Genomic DNA, 9122 nt, shown 5'->3' with positions numbered 1-9122 from the left:
GCATAAATTTCTATGTTTTCTGCATGTTCTATTTGTAGTTTTCTGCATAATTTTTGCATCATTTTCTATTGAATTCTGCATGATTCTTTGTTGCATTTTTCTGCATAACTATCTAATTTCTCTGCATAATGCACTGTTGTTTCTGCATTTAGTTGTACTTTTCTACAATGTTTTACAATAATTTTTTGCATAATTCATTTTTACTTCTCCCTAATTTTCTAACTTCATTTATATTTTGTTTACTTTCTTTTTGTATAAAAGATAAAGCCAAAAATAAAGCTACTCTATTGCTTGATCTAGATACAAACAAGGCTCTTAAGCAATTGAAAACTGAAGCAAAGCCAAGGAAGTTGCAAAAGAAAGTGCAAAACATAATATCTACCTTTGAAGAACCAAGTGTGAACCAAACACTAGCAAAGGAGAACAATATGGCTGAAAACAATAAGACAAGGACCTTGGGAGATTATGCCACTCCAACTATGCAGGATTATAATTCAAGTATTGTTAGACCAACAATTGAAGCCAACAATTTTGAGATCAAACCTGCATTGGTGAAATTGATATAGCAAGATCAGTTCTATGGAAATATTTTAGATGATCCTAATTTACATCTCTATAATTTTCTGCAGCTATGTGACACCATTCGTATCAATGGTGTAAGTGAAGATGTTATCTGCTTGAAATTATTTCCCTTTTCTCTTAGGGACAAGGCTAAATATTGGCTTCAAACTCAACCACAAAGAAGCATCACTACTTGGACTGACTTAGTGAACAAATTTCTAACTAAGTACTTTCCACCATCAAAATCTACCAAGCTGCGAAGTGAAATCACCTCTTTTGTTTAACAAGATGGTGAATCTCTTTATGATGCATGGGAAAGATATAAGGATTTGCTGAGAAGATGTCCTCATCATTGCATTCCAGAGTGGATGCAAATCCAAACCTTCTACATTGGGATGAATGTTGTCACAAGAACCATGGTAGATGTAGCAGCAGGAGTTCATTGAATACTAAAACTGTAGAGGAAGCTCAACAATTAATTGACATGATGGCAAATAGCATGTATCAGCATTTCAGTGAGAGGCATGTTGCAAATAAGGGAGAATTTGAAGCAAAGACACTTGAGACTTTGATCAACCAAAATCAAATGAAAAATTAATTACTTTTTAAACAACTTGTAGCCTTGACTCAAGAAATCAATACTTTCCAAGCTAGAACTGCAAAAACAAGCAACTTGATATGTGATTTTTGTGGAGGAAATCATATGAATGGAGCATGTGATGTATTTACACCAGAGCATCAAGAACATATTAATTACTTAGGTGACTTTCATTGGTCTCAACTTCCATTCCATTCTGATTTTCAATATCAAGCAAATAGGAGTCAACCACATTATCAATGGAATCAACAAAGTCCTCTAACAAAAAGTGATATTGCAGCAGCACCATTGTCCTATTCCTATTTTCAGCCTCCATGGTCATATTGTCAAGCTTCTTCATCTCAACTTCCAAAAGAGCCACAATTTTCAGAACCTTTGTCTGAAAGGATGAATGAAATGGAGGAAACACTGCTACAATTTATAGAGGTTACACAGTCTAACTTCAAAAATCAAGAGGAATCTATGAAGAAGTTGGAGACTCAAATAGAACAAATTTCATAGTAGTTGGCACATAAGGATGAGGATAGATTCTCTAGCAATACTATGGTGAATCCAAGGGAGCAATGCCATGCTGTCATAATAAGAAGTGTAGCAGAGGTTTCTAATCTAAAAGATGAGGAGAAGAAGACAGCTACAAAGAATGCTGAAGAAGAAGCTCAAGACAACTTGCAAAGAGGGAAATTCACTATTTTGAGAAAAGAAAATTTAGAGGACAGTAACTGCACTAAACCAAATAGAAAGATCAATAAGATGGAAAAACATAATGAAGATTCTATTATGAGAGAAGTCCTTGCCGCAGTGAAATATCAAGATGATGAAGAGGAGGAAAAGAGGCTTGTAGAGTATATCAAGTTGCTGGAAGTCCCTCCACTTCTATTTCTTTCAAGTTCTGGATTAAATGAAGAGCTACAAGTTGGTGAGAAAAAGGGGAAATATCGAAAGATAGAGCAAGAGCCGTTATCATCAAAATCATCTCTTAGAACTAAAGATCAATAGGCATCAAGCTAGTGACGTTAAAAGAGCGCTTTGTGAGAGGCAACTTGATGAATCCATATTTTGACTGATATTTTAGCATAATTCTAACACAAATGATAAGAAAAATATATAAAGAAAGCAGAAAAACTTAGAAAAAGAGAAGGAATTGAATTTTGTTTACATATGTAGTTATTTTAGCAATTGTGAAATTTTTGCTTAGGAATTAAGTTTTTAATCTTGTTTTTGTAGGAATAAATTGAGCAAGGATCATATTCATGGAAGTTTGATGACAAGGAAGAGGAAAGAAGCAAGTCTGGACTCCAAAAACTCAAGAATAAGAAATTGCAGACTGGGCGTGATCACTATTGTCAGTGAAAGTGATCACTTCAGAGCTCAAAGAAGAAGTGAAGCCTGGGCGTTACCACTTTTATCATTAAAAGTGATAGTTCCAGAGAGGCAAAATATCAGGAAAGCTCTGCGTAACCACTATTGTCATCAAAAGTGATCGTTCCAGAGAGTCTTCAACTTGGCGAGCTGCGCGTAGTCACTTTTATCAGAAAAAGTGATAACGCGCAACTACCTTGGCTCTGCGTTGTCACTTTTATCATCAAGAGTGATAGTTCCAGAGAGCTCTCAATATCAGGAAAATGCGCGTGGCCACTATTTCTGGTAAAAGTGTTAACGCGCAACCAAAAACTCTCTGCGTAACTACTATTTCTCATAAAAGTGATGACGTGAAAATCTGGGAAATTCTATAAATACCAGAAACGATCCAAAAAAAAGGGATTTTGTTCATTTTCAGTTTTGTTAGTTAGTTTCTGGTTAGAGGAAGTGAGAGAGAGGAGTGGGGATTCAGATCTTGGAGCTTCACGAAGAGGAATTGGAGTAGAACAAGCTTCCATGGCGTTTCTGAGTTTCTTCTTTTCTTCTTCTCTTTCTTTTTCTTCTTCTGCTGCCATGGCTGTGTAATTCGTTCATAGTTAGGGATTGTAGATCTGAAATGAACATGTTGAATTGATTTGGATCTGAATTTCAAGCTTTGGAATAGATTGAGTGATTGATTCTGAACTTCACGTGGATATTGAATGGAAATTTGATTAACTAAATTCAGAGGAACCTTTGTCAATAGAAATTGATTTTGTTCTTCAGATCTGAACCAATCACCGAGATTTTAGTTTTCTTAGGGATAAGGAACTTTGATCTTGCAATCTTTTGGTTTCTTACACTTAAAGCAACATTGAATTGAATTAGATCTAAGGAATTAGAATGGTTTAATTGAATGTTAGGTTCACTGAGTTAAGGAATTAACCTCTGAATAGTATAATGTGAAACTGATTGTCATTCTTTCCAATTGCTTGTTAATTCAGAACTTTATTGATTAAACATTGGAGTTTTGGTGAAGCAATTCCCTAGCTATGGTTTCTTCTTCTGTTATCACATAATTGTGTGTTCATTATCTGTTTTCTGCAAGTTCATTTTACTTTTAATTGTTCCAGTTTGCTGTTATTAGATGTTACCACTCTCCTTACAATTTCGAAAAAGCTTAAATGGTTATAATTCTATGAAGTGATACTTGAATCTAAATTCCCTGTGGAGACGATATTTGGATCTTAAATTTACTCATTACTTGCTGCAATCCTAGTGCACTTGCTAGTGTAGATTGCGAACAACACAACTCACATTTGTGAACCATTTTAAGCTTTTTGCATTGCATTTGAATTTCATTATTCATTTTGTTCAATTTCTACAATTTTATTTCTGTGATTCTGCTGCATTTGTATTTTAGGGTTGATCTGATACATGAATTGAGATTTAATGTTGAGAGTGTGTATTGGAAGGATTAGAGTGTGATAAGTGAGCTACTTGAGGTTTTAGAGAGATTTGATTGATGGAGAAGTCACTATTTTGCATGAAAGGAGCTACGCAGAGAGTGTATTTAGATGTTCCCCTCTAGAACAATCACTTTTACTGATAAAAGTGATCATGCAGAGGCTGACTGGAAAACACGCCCTTCTGGAACACCCACTCTTGCTGATAAGAGTGACCACACAGATGTCTGAAGGAAATATCTCCCTCCAGAACACTCACTTTCCCTAAAAAAAGTGACCACGCACAGGTAAGTATGAGATATCCCTTTGTGCATTTTCCCTTTCATTGATAAAAGTAATCACGCTTAGGAAATAAGCTTGCGCGTTGTCACTTTGCCCAACAATAGTGACAATGAGCATTTCAATTATAAAATCAACCTCTCTGGAACGCTCACTTTGTTTGAAAATAGTAACCACACTGGATGCCTTTAATACTGTAACGTTCACTTTTTCCTTAAAGAGTGCTCACGCGTGATTATAAATATTGCTTAAAGTGACTACATACACACACTTTCATCCCTAAAATTCACATTTCTCTCTACGTTTTCTCTGATTGTCATTCTCTGTGTATCGACCTAACATTATTTCTTCTTTCATACACTTGAACCTACATTTATGCATCTCCATTCAAGGTACGCTTCTCCTCATTTCTGTAAATCTGTGGTTAGGGTTATATGTATTTGAAAATTTTGGGAAAATGTCAAATGGGGTAATAGGACAATGTTTTGATATTATTTGATTCAACAATGGCATTGAAAAAAAAATACTAGTGACTAGATTTTCATTGTAGTATATGCTTTTATTGCAATATTTGAAACTGCATTGTAGCTTGTACATGAATAATATTTCTGCAGAATTTAAGTTGACCTAAACAGACTTTTGTGAAAATGTTGGATTGAAAATTTCTGAATATGATTATCTGAAATTATCTGCTATTTTGAAATCAATTTTGTGTTATTTCTGATAAAATAGCTCTTTGCTGAGAATGAGTGTGTTACAGAACTACGTTTGAAAATTAGTTGAAACCTGTAAATATCCCTCTGCATTACCATGTTTTTCTATGAAAGTGTGCACTTTGAACTTACAAATTAGGGATATCAATTTAAAATTCCTCAAAATGAGATTGCTTAATATTGTGCATCTGTGCTCTTGCATCTGTAGATTGACGTACCCTGACAGTAGATTGCATGTTAATCTTTTAGAAATATAGCAGCAATCTGTACTTTTTGCCTCTGTGCATAGAGAAATTAAACTTGTTAAATTGAATTGTTATTACAGCAAACTAAAAATGGTGAGAACTTCAAACAACACTCCACTTAGACCTTCTAAAAACTTTCCAAGAGCAAAGAGGGGCAGAATAGATGGAGCTTCAGCTTCCAGGCCAATTGAAGTTTGTGATCCCAGGTTTAGGAGTCTAGCTCATGAAAACTTTTTCAGAGCTAATATTCTGAGGCAAAAAAATTGTTCCAGATAGAGCATTTGAGATTGTTGGAGAAAATATACAAAACTCACTTCCCACAGCCAACTGAAGAAGTGGTGGAAGAGGAAGAAGATGAAGAAGAAGAGGAAGATGATGAAGAAGAAGAAACCTTAGAGGATGAGGATAAAACAGAAGAATAGATTAGGATTTTTAATTCTGTTTGTTTTTAATTTCAGTTTATGTAAATTTTAACAATTAGAAGTTTTTGTTTCTGTAAATGCAGTAGTTGTTCATAATAATTTTAATACTTTTCAGTTGTAATAAAGTTCAGTTTCTTTTAGCTTTATAATTCTGCAAATTTTAATTACCTTACTTTTCTAATAATTAATGGAATTTTTGGTGTTTTATGCAGAAAATGTCACAATCACACAACACTCACACAATGGATGCTGACACTTGCACAAGCTGCCATGAAAAGGAGGTTAATTCTCTACCTCTTTTTCATGTGTTAGCTTCACAATACACTAAAAAATTTCTAAAAAACACAAATATTATAATAGATATTGAACTGCTTTCTGTGAAACAATTACATTTCAATTGATAATTCTGTGAATTCTAATTTAATTTTTCCTTTTAAGTTGTTTTTCCCATTCTCAAAATGAGATCACACTTGTAATTTTCAAAATGAGATAGTCTTGCCACTGTGTGCATATAATTCTAAAAAAGTGAATTGTGATCTTCATTGATTAACATGTTCACTTAAATATCCTTAGTGAGACTTGAACCTCATGCATTTCTTGCTGTGTGTTGATTGATTCATATTTTGCTGCACCTCTAGAACTTGCATTGTTTCTTGATTAAATCTATAATATATACAATTCACATATATGATGGAGGCCTTCTTTGTATATGCGTAGAGCCTAAACAAACCTCCCTTGTGCTAAAAATCCTATTTCACCCTTTTGAGCCTTTAACCTTTCTTTTGGTAAACATCACTACAAGCCATACTGAAAAACCATAAGACCTATCCAAATAAGGAAAGGCAATTTGAGTTTAACGAAAGATGATTTTCAGAATTAAGTTTGGGATGGTATGTTGTGATATTGTATGACATTGCTTGAGGATAAACAAAGTTTTAAGTTTGGGGTGGGTAATAGCAAAGTATGAGTTATTTGAAAGGAAAAGTAACAGTAAAAACAAAATTTGAGTCGTTTGAAAAGAGAAAAATAAAAAAGCAAAGTTTGAAAAGAAGAAATACAAAGTGTGAAAAACAAAAAAGAAATTCGTGCATGCATTGATACATGAAAAGCACTTGAAATGTTACAAAATTCAGAAAAAGTTGTGCAGAATTGAATAGAAGAAAAAGAGAATGCAATCTCATTTTAAATTTTGAATTTCATCTACTTGAATTGCATCTTTTATGTTTGGAAATAACCACATTGTTTCCCAATTTGATTGAACACCTACCTATCCCTTAACCTCAATTTTACCTGAAAAGCCCTCTTGATATGTGATTTGTTACATTTTTATAGGGGAGATTGAGAATATATGCAAGCCTATGGTAGAGTGTGGTAAAAATGATGATTTAGAGAAAAAATAGTAGCCTAAACACTATTGAGTGATGAGGGAAACACTTCTAGTGAGCTGTGATCATGTTTCTTAATTTTGCTCACATGAACTCAGATAGCAATTCTTGCTCATAGCATGATTAATATAGTGTGACTATCATGATGAGCGATTGGATGAATAACTTGATTGAATTAGGAAATCAGAAAATTTAGAATTGGAAATTGGAATTTGTGAAAAAAGCAGTCTGTTAATTAAAGTTGAAAAGTGGAGGAACTTACCTTTTGTTTGGTTTGATTTGCTTGAGGACAAGCAAAAATTCAAGTTTGGGGTGGTGATGAACTCATAATTTTACTAGTATTTTACTATAGTTTTAATCCATTTGATAAGGAAAATATGTTGGAAAAAGCAGAAAAACTCATAAAAATAGAATGATTGAAGGTTTTCTTTAAATACATAGCTATTTTAGCATTCGTGTATTTTTTGCATAGAAATTAATAATTCAAGCATGTTTTTGTAGTAAATCCTGAGCAAAGTTCATGAAGATGGAAAATCAATGGAAAGATAGAAGAAAAGGAGCAAGTCTGGACTCAAAGAATAAGGTTTAATGGAGTTTGAGCTGGGCGTGATCACTATTTCTAGTGAAAGTGATTTTTCCAGAGCCTAAATGAGAACTGGAGTCTGTACTTTGTCACTTTCGCTGGCGAAAGTGAGCATTCTAGAGGACTTCAAACTTAGCAGACTTGCACGTTAACAGTTCACTGGCGAACGTGAGTGTTCCAAAGAGACCCCATCCATAGCGAGAAGCGCGTGGTCACTCTCGTCAACGAAAGTGAATGTTCCAGAGAGAAGTATATCAAGGCAACTTGCGCGTTGCCACTTTCGCTCATAAAAGTGAACACACACATAACTCGATCTCTAACATTGCCACTCTTATGAATGAAAATGATCATTCCTATCTTCCAAAACACCATAGAAGCCTATGCGTGGCTACTCTTGTGAGTGAAAGTGATAACGCGTAGAGGTAGAAAAATCTATAAATTGTAGAAACGCTCAGATTTTAGGATCTTTTGTTTATTTTTCATTTTCACTTAGTTCCTGGGTGTGGAGAGAGTCTGAGAGAGAGAGTGGGGACAAACACCGAGCTACAACCTAGAGGAATCGGATTGAAGATCAGTTGAAAATGCTTCTTCTGCATTCTTCCTCTTATTCTCTTTCTTTTTCTTTCTCTACTGCAATAGTTGTGTAATTTCTTCATAATTAGGGATTGTAGATCCAAAACGAACATGTTGAATTGATTCTAGATCTGGATTTCAAGTTTTGGAATGGATTGAGTGGTTGATTCTGCACTTTACATAGTAATTGAATGGAAATTTCATTAACTAATTTCAGAGGAACTCTTGTCAATCGAAATTGAATTCGTTCTTCAGATCTGAACCAATCACTAAGATTATAGCATTCTTAGGGATAAGAGTACTTGATCTTGCATTCCTCTGGTTTCTCACACTTAAAGCAATATTAAATTGAATCATATACAAGGAATTAGAGTGATTTAATTGAATGTTAGGTTCATTGAATTAAGGAATTAACCTCTGAATGATACAACGTGAAACTGATTGTCATTCTTTCCAATCACTTGTAGGTTCAGAACTTTATTAATTCAACATTGGATTTTTGGTGAAGCAACTCCCTAGCTATGGTTTCTACCTTTGTTTTCTCACATTTGCTTGTTCATTGTTCTATTTTTCTTCTAATTTCATTATTTGTCAATTCTAATTCCAAACACTCTTTGAAATTCGTGAAGCTCAACTAATTGTGGCCTTTTGAAGTGGTAATTGAATACTTTTATTCCCTAAGATCAATACTTGGGACTATAACATAGTTCTATCACTTTTATAACTTGCTACATCAACACTATTACACTTGCTAGTCAAATTAACTTCTCTTTAGAAGTGTGACAATTCACTCTAGATCAACTGAATATTACTTATTTTATCGCAAGATTCTTCGAAGATTTGGCTTTAGAACGGAGTTTCTCCTAAGAATACCATGAACTTCTATGAGAAAGAGAAGGAGAAGAGAAATGAACAGTGAATCTAACTTCAAACTTAAAGAAACTTACTTCAAATACCTT

At 34.0% G+C, this 9122-nt stretch overlaps 1 non-coding gene across 1 annotated transcript; it reads right to left on the bottom strand.

Moving 5' to 3' along the window:
* Positions 1–812: 812 nt before the first annotated feature.
* LOC113866424 lies at positions 813–919 on the bottom strand. Its single transcript, XR_003505063.1, has one exon. It is a non-coding gene; the product is annotated as a small nucleolar RNA R71 (small nucleolar RNA).
* Positions 920–9122: the final 8203 nt, after the last annotated feature.

This window comes from Abrus precatorius, unplaced genomic scaffold (genome assembly GCF_003935025.1).
Source record: "Abrus precatorius isolate BTA unplaced genomic scaffold, Abrus_2018 Scaffold4, whole genome shotgun sequence".
NCBI lineage: Eukaryota > Viridiplantae > Streptophyta > Magnoliopsida > Fabales > Fabaceae > Abrus > Abrus precatorius.
Note: the sequence above shows the minus strand (reverse complement) of the source record. Positions and strands in the feature narration are given on the sequence as shown.